Source organism: Hippocampus guttulatus, chromosome 2, assembly GCF_054856545.1.
Source record: "Hippocampus guttulatus isolate MCC_2025c chromosome 2, RoL_Hgut_1.0, whole genome shotgun sequence".
In the NCBI taxonomy this organism is placed as follows: domain Eukaryota; kingdom Metazoa; phylum Chordata; class Actinopteri; order Syngnathiformes; family Syngnathidae; genus Hippocampus; species Hippocampus guttulatus.
In genome coordinates this window covers 3,589,888-3,608,927 of record NC_141262.1, presented here as the reverse complement: position 1 = coordinate 3,608,927, position 19,040 = coordinate 3,589,888, and positions in this window count along the sequence as shown.

Below are 19,040 nucleotides of genomic sequence, written 5' to 3'. Positions count from 1 at the left end.
ATAGGTTTGTGGGTTTGAAAAGAGTTTTAAAAGAGGTGAACTGGGTTTGTGATCTTGATGAGAGACTCCTGGCGGAAGTAAAATAGATCACGGGCCCTTTAGTTTCAAAGCTTTCAGGAAATCATGTTTTTCATATCACGAGCAGCGTCATTAGTTCTAGGGTTAACATGGCTCAAGAAACACAATCACATAATCACGTGGGACCGCCGGGCCCATAGAAAATTGGAGTTTATTCCGTTACACGCTGCCTGCGGTTGGCAGTAAGTGATAGTATGCGTTATGGGTAGCAAAGATAATGGCGGCAGAGGATCCAAAAGTGAAGGAGATGGGGGAAGGATTGGTGCAGGGTCAAGTGGTCCGGGGAGGAAAAATGTGGAGCCCGGCTGGGGAGGGAGGCAGGCACTGGAACAAAACAAACAAGAACAATTGAGTATGCACAAAAAATATACAAAAATGGCAAGCGTGTGCACTAGCAATGGCCTAGATACCACTCATAATGCAAGAATCATCTGGCACCCGCTTGCAGATCAGCAGAGCTCTTATACGCAGGAGGTGATTGCTGATCAGCTGCAGGTGTGGGAGCACCTTCCGGCCCAGCCTGGTACTTAAAGGGAAAAAGACACAGAGGGTCCCTGGAAGTGGACTCTCCAAAATAAAAGCGCAGAAGGAAGAGGGTCTGTGATGACGCATCACAGTATGCCCATTAACAGTCCCTACGGAAAGTATTTGTTGAGACAAGGTTAATAATACATCTTATTTATAAGCGCCTTTCAAAACCCTCAAGGACACTTTTACAACCAAGAACAATAAAACCACGAATAAAACTAGACAGAAAAAAGAAGAGATGTAATTCAAACGGAGTATGCAATCTGGAATAGGTGGGTTTTAAGACGTGATCTGAATATTGGTTGCTTGATTGGGAGGAATGTCGGCGCCATTTGACTATCGTTGCTGGACATCCCTGGGGCACTTGTGTCTTGCGCCTGAAGTAGGCAGCATTCTTTCGCTTTGTTAAGCGAAAAGGTCGGTGCTGATGGACAGTCTGCGGCTGGATGGATGCATGGATTGAGGAGCCAACGATGAGAAGAAAGGATGCGTATGTGGAACTGGGAGTCGCGGCTTGGAATTGAAGCGGACTTACATGGGACAGGAAAAGAGAGCCAATCTCTCTTTTTCGTTAATGGATGCTACAGCTTCTTGTTGCTTTCAAGCTTAGCTTGTAGCAGACGTGTGCACATTGCAGCATGACGTCTTTGATCCACTGGCGAAAAGGACATTTTGATTCGCTCCTCTTTCATCTATAACTGCTTCAGACAACAAAGTGTATGCAGGAAAGTGGTTAAGAGTGCACGATTGGCTGTGTCTCATATTTTGTCATTTTTTTGTTAATTTTTCTTTTGATAGCGGCGCAGACACCTGCAGCGGCTCCTCTTGTTTTATGTTGAGAGAGAAGAAATTTCATCTGTGCTGTATGGTACACATACAGTACATTTGACAATAAAGTTTATCCAATCCAATATAGGAACAGAGTCAATATTACGAATGTCGGGTGGAAGTGAATTCCCGAGTTTGGAAGCAGAGCAGCTCAAATCTCTGCTTCCCATCATGCTAAGATGGCCAGAAGATACAGAGAGGTGAAGGGAGGAGGAGAATCTGAGGCAGTGAGCGGGAACGAACATTCAGAGATCTGACAGATCGCATGGTGCAAGGTTATGCATGGCCTTAAACTTATACAGAAGGATCTTGAAGTTGATTCTGAGTTTGACAAGGTTATGGATGGCCTTAAACGTATACAGAAGGATCTTGAAGTTGATTCTGAGCTTGACAAGGAACCAATAGAGCTTTTGGATTACAGGGGTGATATGGTGAAAGGTGAGGTTTCTGGTGAAACAATACTATACAACAGGGGTTCCCAGCCGCCGGTCCGCGGCCCATTTGGTACCGGACCGCAGAGAATAAAATAAATAATTTATTAATGACCGCATTTTGGCCGAATAATGTTAATAATAATAATAATAATAATAATAATAATACATTTTATTTGTGGGCATCTTTCTAAGAACTCAAGGACACCTTACAACAAGCAGTTAGAAAACACAGATACAATGTTAAAAACAACATCAAATAAAATAAAACAAATCGCTACGAGAGCACTGAAAACCTTGCTACAATTTCGAGGGGGGGGTGGGGGGGGGTGAGCATCTTCATTTCTGCTCATCTCCATAATTTTATTTTATTTTTTGACATTTCCTGTGAACGGGGACCTCAATCGCACACGCGATCCCATTGTTTACAGTAGGGACCAGCTGTTAGCATGGCGGGCTAACAGCGGGCTACTAGCCGGCGACAAACCAGACATTCCACGCGAGTTGAAGAGGAGGAAACGGGGGTGTCGAGCTGGGTAGGAGCGCCGCAGAAGGAGGAGAAAATACAGACATGATGAAACAAGCTCAGGCCTCCCACTAATTCGGCGGGTGAGTTATATTTTCCCTTTATTTGTTTTTAGCTATGTCGTGTTTTTATTTGCTGTATTTTTCTGCCACACATTGCCGGTCCGTGAAAAATAGACCCAACTCATACCGGTCTGTGGTGCAAAAAAGGTTGGGGAAACCCTGATCTACCTCCTTCACTCGGCGCTGTTACACATGGAGAATGCTGGGAGCACTGTGAGGATCATGCTCTTTGATTTCTCCAGTGCCTTCAACACCATCCAGCCCAACCTACTGGGGGACAAGCTGCGGCACGCCGGAGTGGACCACCACTTCACATCATGGATTACAAATTACCTCACAAACCGGCCGCAGTATGTGAGGGCACAGAGCTTTGAGTCGGACAGGCTTCTCTGCAGCACTGGGGCGCCGCAGGGGACTGTCCTGACTCCATTCCTGTTCACCCTCTACACCTCGGACTTTAGCTACATCACTCCAACCTGCCACCTTCAGAAGTTGTCTGATGACTTTGCGATTGTCGGCCTCATTACAGAAGGAGATGATCGGGAGTACATGGGATTGACAGAGGACTTTGTGGACTGGTGCCTGCAAAAATCAACCCCGGAAAAACTGAGGAGTTGGTTGTGGATTTCTGCAGGAAACAGTCATCACCTGCACCGATGAACATCCAGGGTACGGACATCGAGAGTGTCACCTCCTATAAGTACCTGGGTGTTCTTCTCAACAATAAACTTGACTGGTCTACCAACACGGACGCCCTGGAAGGGACAGAGCCTACTCAGGAAACTAAGGTCTTTTGGGGTTCAGGGGTCGCTCCTTAAGACCTTCTATGACTCTGTGGTGGCTTTGGCCATCCATTATGGCACTGTCTGCTGGTCAGGCAGCATCTCATCCCGGGACAGAGAGAGACTGGAGCGACTGGTCAGGAGGGCCAGTTCTGTCCTGGGCTTCTCCTTGGACACTCTGGAGGAGGTGGGCAACAGGAGGATGCTAGCGAAACTGAAAGCTTTTCCTTTTCCTTTCCTTTTCCTAGACTTAAATTATCCTCAGCAGAGGATAGTTCAAGCATGTTTTTTTTCCCTCTCCTTCCCTAGTGTTTACTTTCTCAACTAAGATCTCGGGGCGCTGTACATACGGCGAGTACCGACAGGCCCTTTGCACCGTATCCCATGTTCGTCATTGTTTTTAATTTTTCTTGTGCAGAGCGTGCCTGTTAAGTCCAAATTACCCCATGGGGATAAATAAAGTTTTCTGAATCTGAATCTGAAGCTATGATGGATAGTCCCTCCCACCCACTCCAGCCCACCCTGACAGCACTGGGCAGCTCCTTCAGCCAGAGACTGTTACACCTGCGCTGCAAGAGGGAGAGATACCGCCGCTCGTTCTTACTGACTGCTGTCAGGCTGCTCAATAAAAACACATGAAAACCTGGACTCACCCCATCCACCCATTGTAAATAGCACAGCCACCTTATGCAGCATATATGCACTTTCATATATGCTTATATCTATATTTTATATTTTATATTTTATATTGCATTCTGTACTGTGTACAGTTCATTTTTATGAAACATTTTGTGCATGCAATACTTTTTCTTTTTCCACCTCCCCCCGACCCCCCACCCCTTCATTTTTGCTGCTGTAGATTGCAAATTTCTCCATCGTGGGACAAATAAATGTTTTCCTTATCTTTTTTTTATATAGCACTTTCACAACAGCTGCAGCTATCACAAAGCCCTTAACAAAACAGTCAAAATAAAGTAAAATAATAAAAACAACACATAACATAAAACACGGACAGTCGTGCAATCCTAACTACTTTTCCCTCATACGCTTTGTTGTTGAAAGCAATTGGAGATGAAAGAGGAGAGAATCAGTGTCCTTTCACCAGTGGATCAGAGACATCATGCCCAAAATGTGCACATGTCGGCTACAAGCTAAGTTTCAAAGTCAACAAGAAGCTGTCGCATCCATTGACGAAAAAAAGACATTGGTTCACTTCTCCTGTCCCATGTAAATACATTTCAATTCCAAGCGGCAACTCTCAGTTCCAAATACGCATCGGCGCAGAGCGCTGCTCTCTCCTCATCCTCAACTTCAGCAGCCATCCATCCAGCTGCACCAAGGCAGACTATCCAACAGCGCCGACATCTCCACTGAACAAAACGGGGCTGTGGAAAATGCTGCCCATGACAGGAGCATAAAGCACAAGCACCCCAGAGCTGTCCAGCACCGAGAGTCAAATGGCACCGACATTCCTCCCAATCAAAATCTGTGCTGGTATAGACGTGCTGCCGAGAAGGTGCAACCACCAAGCATAGATTCTTCTCCTTTGACAAATGTCGTGTCCAACAAAATGCGAAAACAGTCCACATCAGGTCCACACGATGAAACAACAAGCACCATGTGACAAAACCAAAGACAAAAACAACAAAAAAGCAAGGCTCTTGAAGAGCACTTGCCAATGATAATCTGGGCTGCAGAGCTATGGACCAGTTGAAGCTAATGGAGTAGTTTGTGATGGGCACCGAAAAGGATGGAGTTGCAATTTTCAATACCGGAGGTGACGAGACTGTGGTCCAGGATAGCAGCGGTATGAGAGGTGAGAGAATGGCAGACACGATTGATTTTACATCGGTGGAAGTATGCGGACGGGATATTTAAGATATCCTTTATTTGTCCCACACTGGGATATGTTATTGATGTGAGCAGAGAAGGATAGTGAGTTACCAAGGATATGAGTAAACAACTTTTCTTCCAAGAATTTTGGAGGCAAAAGGAAGGTGAGAGATGAGGCACATGTTATTGAAATCATTGGGGTCTGAACCAGGTTTTTCTGGACAGAACTGACAGCTGCAGATTTAAAAAGGTCAGAAAAATTTCCAGTGGACAATGAATGGTGAATAATGACTCAGATAAAGAGGAGCAGAGAGGGGAGGCAGGATTTGACCACGACTGTGGGGAAGGGGTGTAACTGACAGGAAGAATGCTTGGACTTGATAATGAAGTCTGAGCTTATTCAAGGATAAGAGAGTTCAAAGGATGACAATGGTTGACAATGGGAGGAGTCCGAGGAGGGTTGGGGTACAGAGGAGTCCAGGTGCTGGTGGATTTTATTAACTTTCTCACTGAAAAATCGGAGGAGACCATTGCAGGTGAATAAAAGTGGATATGAGTAGGGTTGGGAGTCAGGGGTTGAATGATATTGACAGACAGAAAAGAGAATCTTGGTATTTTCAGCATTACAGCAGATGAGTCGAGAGTAGTATTGTGATTTAACTTGAGAGATGGAGTCCTTGTAAAGGGATAGTTGTGCTTTGTAGATGATCTTATGAATGGTGAGACCAGTTTTCCTGTCGAGTCTTTCAAGCTGCCAAATTCTGGATTTAGTGGAACGGATGTCATAGGTGAACCAGGGGGCAGACCAAATAAAGAAAACAGAGCAGAACTTGACAGGAGTGAGTGAGTTGAGAATGTTCGTGAGACCAGAGTTGTATTGGAAAATCGAATAATCTGGATGGGAAGAAGAGTCAGAGTGGCAATGCATGAGGCGAGTGAGTCAAAGTTAATGTCTTTAATATTGCAGTAAGAGATGATACAGGGTGGTTTGGAGATGGAGAGCTGGAGGGTAACATTAAATGGAATGAGTAAGTGGTCCGTGATAAGAAGATCCTCAGCAGTACAGTTGGAGGGGTGAGACTAGAGCAACAAATTAAAACCAGGGTGGCGACCTTTAATGTGTGTGGGGAAGTCTGCAAACTGATGGAAACCAAAACTGTCAAGCGAAGAAGAGAAGTCCATGCTAGGATGAAGGGCATTGTTGTCCGTGTGTATCTTGAAATCCCCCATCAGAATTATACTTGGTGAGAGAGAGGAGAAATGGGTGAGGAGATATAACAATTCATTTAAAAAGTCATAATGAGGTCTGGGGGGACAGTAGATTGTGGCAATGCTCGTGGAAATGGGTCCGGACAGGCATGCCATTCAAGTGAGGAGAGTGGAGGGACAGAGACTGAAGAGACTTTCTAATTATCACGGTATAATATAACTAGACCCCTCCATGACCTGAGCCATGGGGCTTGGAGAAGTAAACAAAACCAGGGGGAGTACATTCATTAAGGTGGGAAAAGTTGCCAGGAATTTGCCAAGTCTCATTCAAACAAAGAAAGTCAAGTTTACAGTCATTGAGGATATCCTGAATAGAATAACCTTTGCCCATAAACGAACGGATGTTTAGCAGTCCAAAGTGGTATATTGTTGAGTATTTTTGTTGCAAGGAGCTTGAGCCGACCCAGACAGGCTGGCTACCACACTATGGTCCAATGACCAGCAGGTGGGTGGGCGGCGGGAGGATCACCAAAAAGAGGTGATACCTTTGGGGCCACCAAAGTGTAAGCTGCGCCGAGACTCACAGTGGATGTATCTTCGGGGTGGCAGGAGAGCAATGTCTGGGTAGAGGTGTACAGCCGCCGGTGGAGATCCCGACCACTTGGAGCGGAGCCTGGGACGTTTAGCCATTGAGTACTGCAGCAGTCTTTCCATAGGTCAATGGAGGAGTGACAGGATGGTCCATAATAATATGGCCTAGACCTAGGCCCTATTGATCCACATCATGGGGCACAGAGGAGAGGACATCACATGGAGCCCGGTCGGAGAGCCGAACTGGTAGGTTAGAGCTCGCCAAACGTCACGTACAGAACGCTGTGACAACATGATTGAAGACCATCGTCTGAAGATCGAGAGTTTAAAATCACAATGGAATGCGATAGCAGTGTAAGGTTAACAATTGGGGAACCATAAAACCGTAAAAGTACTTAAAATTGTGGGTGAGCAGCAGCAGCCAGACACACCAGCGTTCACCCCACTCAACTGGGTCCACTTGCGGCGGGCTCCCTGTATTTACCAAGATTACATCAAGCATTTAGCATAGACCGGATACAGTCATCACCCCCTCATGGACCATATGGCTGTGCCATCAATTTACGACCTAATTCTCAACTTTCATCGTCATGTCAGGTATCACAGCTGGAATAAGCGGCACTGAGGTAATTTGCCACCTTGAATAGGAGCTGGTTTCTTTTTTTTATTCAGAAGAAATCTAAATCTCTACATCCACGTGTAGACTATCGATGTCTCAATGAGATATAACCATTAAAAACAATTCCCATTGTTAGATTCCGCTTTTGCCCCTCTTAAATCTGCAACCATATTTACCAAACTAGATCTCCGCAGTGCATATCACTTGTTCCATATTACGAAAGGGGATGAATGGAAAAAGGCACTCAAGACACCCTTAGGCCATTTCGAGTATTTTGTCATACTGTTCAGTTCAACCAATGCCCCCGATGTGTATCAGAGTTTAATTAATGTTATTTTATGGGATTTGTTAAAAAAATGTTTTGTTTTGTTTATTTGAATGACATTTTCATTTTTCCCCATACTCTTAAAGAACACCAACATCAATCATTTTGCAACGTCTCTTCGATAACTGGTTATTTGTCAAAGCAGAAAGGTGTGAATTTCACATGGACTCTGTCCAATTCTTAGGCTCTATCATTGAGAATGGCCAGCTTAGAGATGACCCATCAGAGTTTCAAGCAGTGGTGCAATGGCCTACGTCCACCACCAGAAAATATGGGAGTGCTTTCTGGGATTTGCCAACTGTCATTTTATCAAAAATTATAGCTAGAAAGCACAAATCTCACTTAGGTTAACATCAAATTTACAAGATGAAGCAGTGGTGCAGCGTTCACAAACCCGCTGGTCTTACGTCACCCTAAATTAAATATCCCTATTTTTTTGCCACTTCGGATTCAGGAGTGGGGGCTGAGTCCTCACGTTCCCCAGTTGCCCAGAGACTTCACTCCTGCGCCTTCCTTTTTCTCACGTCAACTCAGTCCCGCAGAAGTCAACTCTGATGTGCGTAACTGGGAACTACTGGCCATCGTTCTGGCCCTACAGATGTGGAGAAACTTGCTTGAAGGAACAAAGCAGCCTTTCATTGAGTACACAGAGCACAAGAACCTTGTTTACATCCATACTGCCAAAAGAATGAACTCATGCCAAGCCCGACGGGCATTCCTATTTACCTGTTTTAATTTCACGCCGACCTAAGACAAGGGTTCCAAGAACGTGAAGCCCGATTCCCTGTCCCTGATCCAAGTCCCGAACCTGAGAACATTCTCCCTGATCATGTGATTGCAGGGGTATTGAGGGAGAAGATTGAGCCGAAGATTCAGGGGGCTGAAGAAAGAATGCAAATTCCTGCTGGATGCTCTCCAAGGAAGCTATTCATGCCCCCACACCTACGCTCGGAGGTGTTACAGTGGGTGCACACGTCCAAGGTGGCTTGTCATCCCGGTGTAAGGAATTTATCTCATCTCTGGAAATCCGTCACCACAGCTCCACTTGCGGCAGGCTCACAAAATCAGGAGGGAGACCAGGGCTGCCCTGTCATGTACCACCTCTTGCAATCGGCCGATTGCAGATTGTCTGTGAGCCCAGCCTTGGCATACCATGTCGGGCAGAATGTGTGGCTCTCAACCCGGGACTTATATCTGGCTGGCACATCATGCAAGTTGGGAAGGTTCATAGGACCATTTGAGGTGAAAGCCGTCATCAACCCTGTTTCCATCAGGCTATGGCTATAATCCACCATAAACTTACACCCTGTCTTCCACATTTACCCACTCAAGCCAGTGGCATCTAACCCCCTGGCTTCTCCTCCCATACCACTTCCTCCTCCGTGGGTGATTGATGGCGACCCTGTGTACATGGGGAGAGAAATTTTGGATTCTAGGCACAGGGTCACAGGGGCAGGGGTATCCAGTACTTGGACAACGTGCACATTTTTGCATAAATAAACTCTTTTGCTCAAATTCCGAGTCCACAATTTGACAGTCCGATTCTGTCCGGATCATTCTGGATTTCTGACAGAGACCAGATAAAATTGACATAGGGGTGTCTATGGCAGAGAGCAATGTTGGTGTGACAATGATTATGTTCTAAATTGTCTTTAGGTATGAGTGTGAGTGTGGATGTTGTTCGTCTCTGTGTGCCCTGCAATTTGCTGGCAACCAGTTCAGGGTGTCCCTTGCCTACTACGCGAAGACAGCTGGGATAGGCTCCAGCACCCCCTGTGACCCTTGTAAGGATCAAGCGGATCGGAAAATGGATGGACATTTTGTTCCCGCACCATCAACCAGAAGTGCCAAAGAAGCAATTTATTCATATGAGGAGAATATAAATATACAAAATGTAAATACAGCTCAGTTTGTATTTTTTTTAATGTGCTGTGCATTGAGATAGAGTAGTGCGCAATTGCTCATGTGGCATCTTAGAGGAAACATTGCTTGCTAACATTCCCTGTTTCAGTGGTTGCTTGTTTTCTCTGTGTCTTCTGTATTATGGCTCTGTACTGTCTTAGTTTACATTGGTTGATGTACTATAATAGAAGCACTCAGTTAATTTTGGCCACGAAAAACAATGTTTACATTCATTCACCATCCAAATCAGAATCAGAATCATCTTTATTGGCCAAGTATGTAGAACACAAAAGGAATTTGTCTCCGGTAGTACAGGAGACATTACTACTACCCTAGTCTCATCAATAACAACCAAATACAATAAACAAGGACATGACAAATAAGTATGGAAAGACTTTCCAAAGTGTAAGGGTACCATTGTGCGGTTGTCCCACTCAATGACAGCTGTGAGACAATGTGCAAAGTATCAAGCAGAGCTAAAGTGATCAGTGGTAGAACACAATACTATAACAGTTGTGCAGTTGGTGCTGATAATCATTGCGCCATTTTAAAGTGATCAGTAGCAGTAATTTTAAAGTGTCTGGTGCTGTGGAATATAGATCAGTGACAATAGTTCAAGTAAGTACAGAGCTGAAGCAACAACAAGCTGTTTGAATGTCTGCTGGATTTTGTGCGCATGGATCGGTAGCGCTTGCCTGAGGGGAGTATCTGGAAAAGGTGGTGGGCAGGGTGTGGGAGTCCAGTAGGATTTTCGGTGCCCTTGTCTTCTTGAGGTGGGCAAGTCCTCAAGAGTGGGTCCGGTGGTGCCAGTGATTTTTTTCCGCCATCCTAACTGTCCGTTGCATGTCCGTGATATGAACATTGTCTAACTTCAACATAGCCAACCACAAATGAAAGCACAAACCAACAACAATTTTTTTTTTAATATTCATAGAAAGTGGGCAAACAGGGGTTCCTTTTTAGGCCATCATTTTGTGAAGTTGTGACCACCTGTGTATGAGTGTGTATTTGAAGGACAGTAGCGCTCATAAGATATTCACACCCTGGGCTTAGTCCAGTTGGATGCCTCAGGCATCTGAACATAATGCAATAGTGTAATTTGCACACAAAGTGGTCTGATTGATCCAAAATAAACCACTCAACTTTAAATGTGAGGGCGAAGACCGACGGTGTGTAATTGCATCATTTAGTGAATTGATTTGGTCACAGTCAATGAAAAGGAATCAGGAAATAGCAGATAAACGGTGACAGCATTGCCATTTAGAGTAGGTACTGATCAACCTCATAGAATCACTCACATTTTCGAGAAAAGGCTAAGGCTTGCAGCAAAAAGACACAGACACAAAAAAGAAAATGTATGGTTATGCAAATACACGCACAGACTCACATTATATTGCAGAGGAGAACTCAGGTCTTCATCACACTCAGGGACTTGCAGGACAGGACAATGGAAGAAAAAATAGAGGCAACAATAGATTTCATTAAGCCAAACTACACTTAACTTGGCAGTCGATATGTCATAATTAAAGCAAGGTGACTGAAAGTGATGTCGACGCTAAATTATGATTGTTCATTTTAAATGGAGCGAATGGGGTTTGCCTCACTGCAATATATTTAATGGTCTTCCACAATTGGCCTTTGTGTTTACACCAGTCGTTCACCAAAGAGACAGGCACTGTAAAATTAGAGTTTGGACAACCCCAACCAAAAAATGCAGGATTTTTATCATACATTAATTCATTCATTCATTCATTTTCCGAACCGCTTGATCCTCACTAGGGTCGCGGGGGGTGCTGGAGCCTATCCCAGCCGTCTTCGGGCAGTAGGCGGGGGACACCCTGAACCGGTTGCCAGCCAATCGCAGGGCACACAGAGACGAACAACCATGCGCACTCACACTCACACCTAGGGACAATTTAGCGTGTTCAATCAGCCTGCCAGGGGGGGGGGGGGGGGGCTCCCAATTTAGTATATTCGAAATTGTCCACAACAAAAAATGGAATGAATAAAAAATAAAAATAAATAAAATCGATATATCGTCCAGGGCTAAGTGATAGTCGTGATTCAGCCATGCAGATGGTTAATTTCGGGTGGCAATGACGCAATGTCAGTTTAAGTAGCTGTCTCTATGAAATGAGGAGATCAAGGAGTGTTGCCTCACATCTCCAAAACATTTATATCTCCTCCTGCCTCGCTCGTCTGTGTCGATCCCGGATGATGAGCCCCTACATCCATCCATCCATCCATTTTCCGAACCGCTTGATCCTCACTAGGGTCGCGGGGCAGTGGGCGGGGGACACCCTGAATCGGTTGCCAGCCAATCGCAGGGCACACAGAGACGAACAACCATCCACGTTCACATTCACACCTAGGGACAATTTAGAGTGTTCAATCAGCCTGCCATGCCTGTTTTTGGAACGTGGGAGGAAACCGGAGTACCCGGAGAAAACCCACGCAGGCCCGGGGAGAACATGCAAACGCCACACAGGGAGGCCGGAGCTGGAATTGAACCCGGTACCTCTGCACTGTGAAGTCGACGTGCTAACCACTGGACTACCGGGCCGCCCGATTTTTGTCATCACACTGCAAATTGACTAGTCAATTGCTCTCATCTGGCTATCAAATTCCCAACTTAACCTCAGTTAATTTTTGGGACAACCAACTCAATGTTTGAACAAGCGAGCACATGCGTATGCACACACGCACACACACACACACACACACTCACACACAAACACACAAACACACACACATCCATCCTCGAGCCTATCCCAGCTGTCTTTGGGCAGTCGGCGGGGTACACCCTGAGCCGGTTGCCAGCCAATCGCAGGGCACACAGAGACAAACAACCATTCACGCTCACAATGACATCTCAGGACAATTTAGATTCTTCAATTAACCTGCCCTGCATGTTTTTGGATTATGGGAGTAAACTTGAGGACCCGGAGAAAACCCACGCAGGCATGGGAAGAATATGCAAACTCCACACAGGAAGGCCGTAGCTGGAGTCGAACCCATTACCTCTGCAACACTGTGAGGTCAACGCGCTAACCACTCGTCCACCGCGCCGCCCTATCTGTCTTTCTATCTAGCTTTATATATATATATATATATATATATTTTCTTATTTATAAGTTTGACATCACTTGCCCTCCATTTGTCCTTTTTGGTTTTAAATAGAAAAAGTCTGTACTCTTCATAAGTTATATTGGGAATGACGATGACATTACATTGCTTAGAAATACAGTTCGAGATACTGTTCGTGTTTTTTTTAAAGAAAACAAACAAATATTGATTTTTTTTTAACATGGATTTTCTAAGTAACCTCAAACTTTTGAACAGTAGTGTGTGCATATCTATCTATCTATCTATACACACATACATATGTATGTATCTCGCAGGGTGGACAACTGCTTCGCATGTTCGTCTGAGTTGGTAGGTCGGGGAAACAAATGAGCACCAACCATCCCTGCAATCAATCTTTATTTCCAGTATGTAGCGACAGCAGAGCGATACAGTCTACGAATGTCTGCGCAGCTGTGAGAGTCCGAAAAATGCCCAATTTGTGGACCATCATAGCAATTAGCCGTGCATTGCTTGCCTAGTTTCATCCAATCGCTGCCAGACATGTTGTAAAAGATTCATGCCACCAGGACCGCAGGATTGGCAACTCATCTGCAACGCTCTCCTCTTCGGCCTACCTCAAAAGTCCCTTCATAAAATCCAGCTGGTTCAAAACGCCTCTGCTCGCATCATCACAAAAACATCTTCCCAGCAGCACATCACCCCCGTTCTCCAACAGCTCCACTGGCTCCCTGTTCAACATCGCATCAATTACAAACTGCTTCTATATACATATATGGCCATCCACAACCTGGCCCCTCCTTACCTATCCGACCTTCTCCGGGTGCATATCCCCTCTCGCTCCCTCAGATCCTCGTCCTCCCTCCGCCTGTCAGTGCCCCCTGCCCGACTGAGCACCATGGGAGCCAGAGCCTTCAGTCACGCTGCTCCAAAGCTCTGGAACAACCTACCTCCGGACCTCCAAAACTGCACACCTCTTTCCACTTTCAAGTCCCGTCTAAAAACACACCTGTTCAGGATTGCCTACAACACATAGCTCTTCCATTTCCTATGTTTTTATGATTTTATGTCCTGTTTTTATATAATATCTCGTTTACTAATTTTTACATTGTATTTTCTTATTGTCTGTACAGTGTCCTTGGGTGGCATGAAAGGCGCTTTTAAATAAAATGCATTATTATTATTATTATTATCATCAAGAGAGGTTGAGGAACAATGGGTGCAGTGCAAAGTGGAAGTCCATCTTCCTCACCAAATGGTATGTTTAATAAAACGAGTACAACAGCTGTGTACCAACAGCACTTTATTCCAACTACCTAACAGGTGTATGATGCACTTAATAGATACTTTGTGACACTGCCATAACATCATGGAGCAGTACAGCATCCAGCCATATAAAACACACTCACTCTCTCATCACAAAAGAAAGTCGGAGGTATGTCTTCATTGTCAGCTGATTCAGGTGCAGCCTAAGACCTCATCATAAAGAGGAACATTCTGCTTTGCAGCAACATTGTGCAGGCCAGTACAAGCAAGTCCTATGTTGCACACTCCTTGGGGGTTCACTTGCAAGTATTTTAGGCATGCAAATTTTCTCTTCAAAAGTCCATTTAAATGCTCAGCAGCACACATCAATGTATTAAAAATTGGCTTTTTGTTGTTCAAATAAATACACTTTGTGTGACTCCATGCAGACAATTCAGCTATTTAATTATCTATTTATTTTATGATTTTAAGTAGAGGTGTCAAATTATTGCGTTAATTGCGGTTAATTACGGTCATGTTGAGCGTGTTATGTTTTTTAATCGTGTTAAGCAAATTTTAATCTCTGCCTTTATTGTTTCTGTAGGTGGGTTGCCTTTTTCTAATATCCTTTGTTATGTGTTGGCTTCCTGTGTTCGAGTTGTTGAGGGTGGGGAAACAACTGTCAGTCACAGCCTGAAGCGGACATTGATTGGCTGCCATTATGTTGGGGCTTGTTTAGCCGAAGCTGATAGGTTCCCATTGGATTTTGGGCGGGCTTAGTAAGCAGCGGTGAGGAGTGGCGAGGTGAAAATGGAGGAGCATGTGGGAGTTCTCGGCACAATGAACGGAACATTTACATTCCAAAAACGCCATGACGACACAATTGATAAACGTAATGTTGTGCCTAATTTGTAAGAAGGAGTTTGCTTACCACCGAAGCAGCTCAATTTTAGCCTCCCAAATCAATGCAAAGCACCCAGTCGCGAGTACAGCCACAGCTAACGTTAGCACCGAAAGTGTCAGCAATATAGCGAGTGAGCCATACATAGCAAAGCTCTTTGCAAACTAAACTCGAGAACACCCCACGTATGAGGCATAGTTGATGTGTCCTCTGTCGACTACTAGAAGTGATTGATGTTTTTTTCAGTGCTTTTCGTTTGTCATGATGAACAGTGTTATTTCTGAAGTGATAACTTACAGCACTGTGATTTAAGGGTCTGTTTTATTGTTTATTATCTGAAGCAAGTTCAGTGTTGAGTACCTGCATTGCTCAGAAAATTGTTCTACTGTTGTTGATATGTTAACCTCAGCACTTTTTAAGGAACTGATGTTCTATTTTATTTTTATCGTGTAATTCTTTGGAGATTTACAAAAACAAAGAAAACAGTGATATTCCCCCTTGTGGTCGAAACTAAAGGTTGCAGGTAGGACTTTGACTAGTCTCAAATATAGCAGAAAGTAAATGGCTAGGACTGCATCTAAGTTTGCTGAAAAACAATCAAATACTTTATAATGCCACTTTTTCTTTTATCTTTTGACCTGCCTCAATAATGAAATGCATTTAAAATGAAAATAGGGGGTTTCTCAGTAATTTTAAAATGAGATTAAAATAGATTAATTAGATCAATTAATTACAGACCATAATTAATTAATCTCACATTTTTTAATCGCTTGACAGCACTAATTTTAAGTTGAATTTAGAGCACTCATTTTCTGAATTTGGGCACTCCAAACGATTGGCTCCGGATCAGAGTGATCCAATCCAACGTTGCTTTGAGTAACTGGGATAATAAGATAAGAAAACCTTTATTAGTCTCGCAATGGAGAAATTACCAATTCACAGCAGCAAAGTTATGAAAGCAAGAAGTAGAACAACAAAATATAGGAGCTGCTGGAAAGGCAGCCACTCTCGCGGCGCCATTTTGAAGTCAAAATAACAAAAATAACACAGCACAACACATAGGACACAGACAGTCGTGCAATCTTCACCAATTTTCTGCATACACTTTGTTGTCTGAAGCAGTTATAGATGAAAGAGGAGAGGATCAAAGTGTCCTTTCTCCAGTGGATCAGAGACGTCATGCTGAAAATGTGCACACGTCGGCTACAAGCTAAGTTTTGAAAGCAACCACGAAGCTGTAGCGTCCATTGACGAAAAGAGATCAGTTCACTTCTCCTGTCCCACGTAATCCGCTTCAAACTCCAAGCCGCGACTTCCAGCTCCAAATCCGCATCGGCGCTCCGCGCTAACGCTCCTTTCTTCTCATCGTCGGCTCCTCAAGCCTTACATCCATCCAGCCGCAGACCCTTCAACAGCACCGATCTCTCCGCTGAACAAAGCGGGGCTGTGAAAAATGCTGCCCATTACAGGCTTAAGACACAAGCGCCCTGGGACTGTCCAGCAACGACAGTCAAATGGCGCCGACATTCCTCCCAGTCAAAAACAGTGCTGGTATACCCATGCTGCCGAGAAGGCGCAACCACCAAGCACAGAGTCTCCTCCTTGATGAATGTCGTGGCCAAAAAAATGCTGAAAATGGTAAGGAGAGCAAAAACAGGGACTTAAAAATCCAGATAATTCTGATCCAGATGACACATTTTGAACAACTGGGCCAATGTTTCTGCTGTGAATGGCTCTTCAAATTCAGTAACATCCTGCTTTTTTTTTCCTGAATCCTGTGAGGAAATGTTCCGTTCATTTTCTTGTTTTGATGTAACATTTTAAAAATAATATCTTTAAAAAAAATGTGTATTAAGCAGACACAATTGACTCACTGAGGACCCTTCCAGCCACAAGGTCATTGTCTCTTCCTGATAGACAGACTGCCCCCCACCCTGTTACCATCACACAAAAGCGTACGTGTACACAAAAATGTGCACGCACACACACACACATCCGCACACACACACACACACACACACACACACCACCACCACTACCACCCTCGACCAAAATGATGAACGAGTGCACCTTGAGAAAAGGGCCCTCTCCAATAAACAAGCTTATCTCACCTCTCTCCTGCCGTTGCATGTGAAAAATGAGCTCTGGGTGTCACTGTTAATCACTGTAATTGTTAATGTTAAGAGGGGGGCAGTTGCTCGTTGCCCTATACCTTTATTGATTTCATTTTTCTTTTACATTAAAATTCTGTGTGCCTTTGTGGATCCTCCCCTCATCTCTTCAACCCAAAGCAGTAGCTAATTATTTATATACTGGGCCCTGTGTGTGATGTGAGATATCAGGCTTAAGCCTTCTATTACCAGCCAGATAAAGTGGCTTTGGCTGTCCAAAATTAACTGTGAGAGGATATGGCTGATAGTATTGTCACGATTACTTTGATTAGACATGCTCATGTATCATATAATACAATGTAACTGGATTTTGTGCCAACACAGTGATGCTCCTAATAAATGATTTTATGTGATAAGGTATTTTCATATATACGTTTATCCAGTTTCTTCACCGGTTATCCTGTTCAGAAGAGCTTGAGCCTAAATTATCGGGGCTACCATACAATGAAAGGGGGACAGTAGTAACTTCGACTCATGATAAAGATCACGACAACTTTATCTTGGGAGAAGTGGCTGACTCAGTCTTTACATTGCACACACTGAATGATACCCACACACGGCTCAGCGAACTAATGTACCACCATTCAGCCCCAACACTGCAACTTCGTTTTCATTAATTGTAAAGTTGACTGTATAATTCATTGAACGACTCAAATAAACAGCTACAAACTGCATTAATGGCTTCAAGTTTCCATCTTGGATTCAGCGTATCACACAGAGTATAGAGATAGTCGTAACATTGTCAACAGAAAGACTGTTATGGAATATATCTAATGAAGCTCAGCATAACCCCGTGGTATGTTGAACTCAGTTTATTTATCTGGGATGTTAATACTTGCTTGGGCACAGGTGATGGTGATGACACCTACATAACGAATGCAAGATGGTTGCTGTGGCTGTTTGGTTTCATTTGACTTTATATTAGGTCTCCCATAGGAGAAACTTGTCTTGGAGGACAGTCCCTCTGTGCTGCTACATTTGATGATATTCTTGACATCTACTGATTAAAAGTGATTTATCCTGTGGGAAAAGTAGATCGCTTGTTTGTACACATTAAATGAGTGATGTTGGATTTATTGATGATGCTGTAACCTGAATCACACTGTGGATGATGTACTTGAAGACAAGATTGGACTGTTTAGATTTGGGCCAAAATAAAATTGGCTGTTGAGTGATTGTGCAGATTTGAGTGTGGACCGTCACTTCTGGGGTCCATTTTACAAAGAGTGATCAACAAACGCTGTATCTAATGCTGAACTCTGAGTTGATCTGCTGTGAAATAGGAACCTCTTCCACAACAATGGATTTAAATCAGTTTATTCAACTCAGAGTGTCTTCACCCGGAGTTAAGTGCGTGCACCAAAACTATGAAAAGCAAGCATCAATGGATCCCCGATTTGACAAGTCACCATGGCAACGTGGAAGAGGAGGATTGTATTTTTCACCCCACTAGAACTGGAAATATTAATGTGCTCATACAGCGACTTTCAACACAATTTTAGCAAGACATGAAACACCCCTCAGCTGCTAAAGAGAGGCAGACGGTGTGAGAAAACATTGCTGCTTGGGTCAATGCATAACTTTGAATGTAGCTTTTTGCCGTGACAATTATATAACTTCTATGTTTGCATTTATGTAAATTAGGTTCAATCCCGCAGGAGGTAAGCGTGTTTGGCAACAGCTGAAGATGAAATAGAAAAACATTGTTCAAACAGGTAAGACCTCGGCAGAAGATAATTTTCTGATCGGCCTAAAAACAATTGCCTTACTTAAATGCTCAGCATTTATGACACTGCAATGAAAAAAAAAATCCTCAATTTGCAAAGAAACACAAAGCAAAACACAACGCCTGCTGGGATGTGAGAGTTTGACTATGATTTGATGACTGGTTGCAGTGAATGGAAATGTAAGGGCAGATTAGGGTG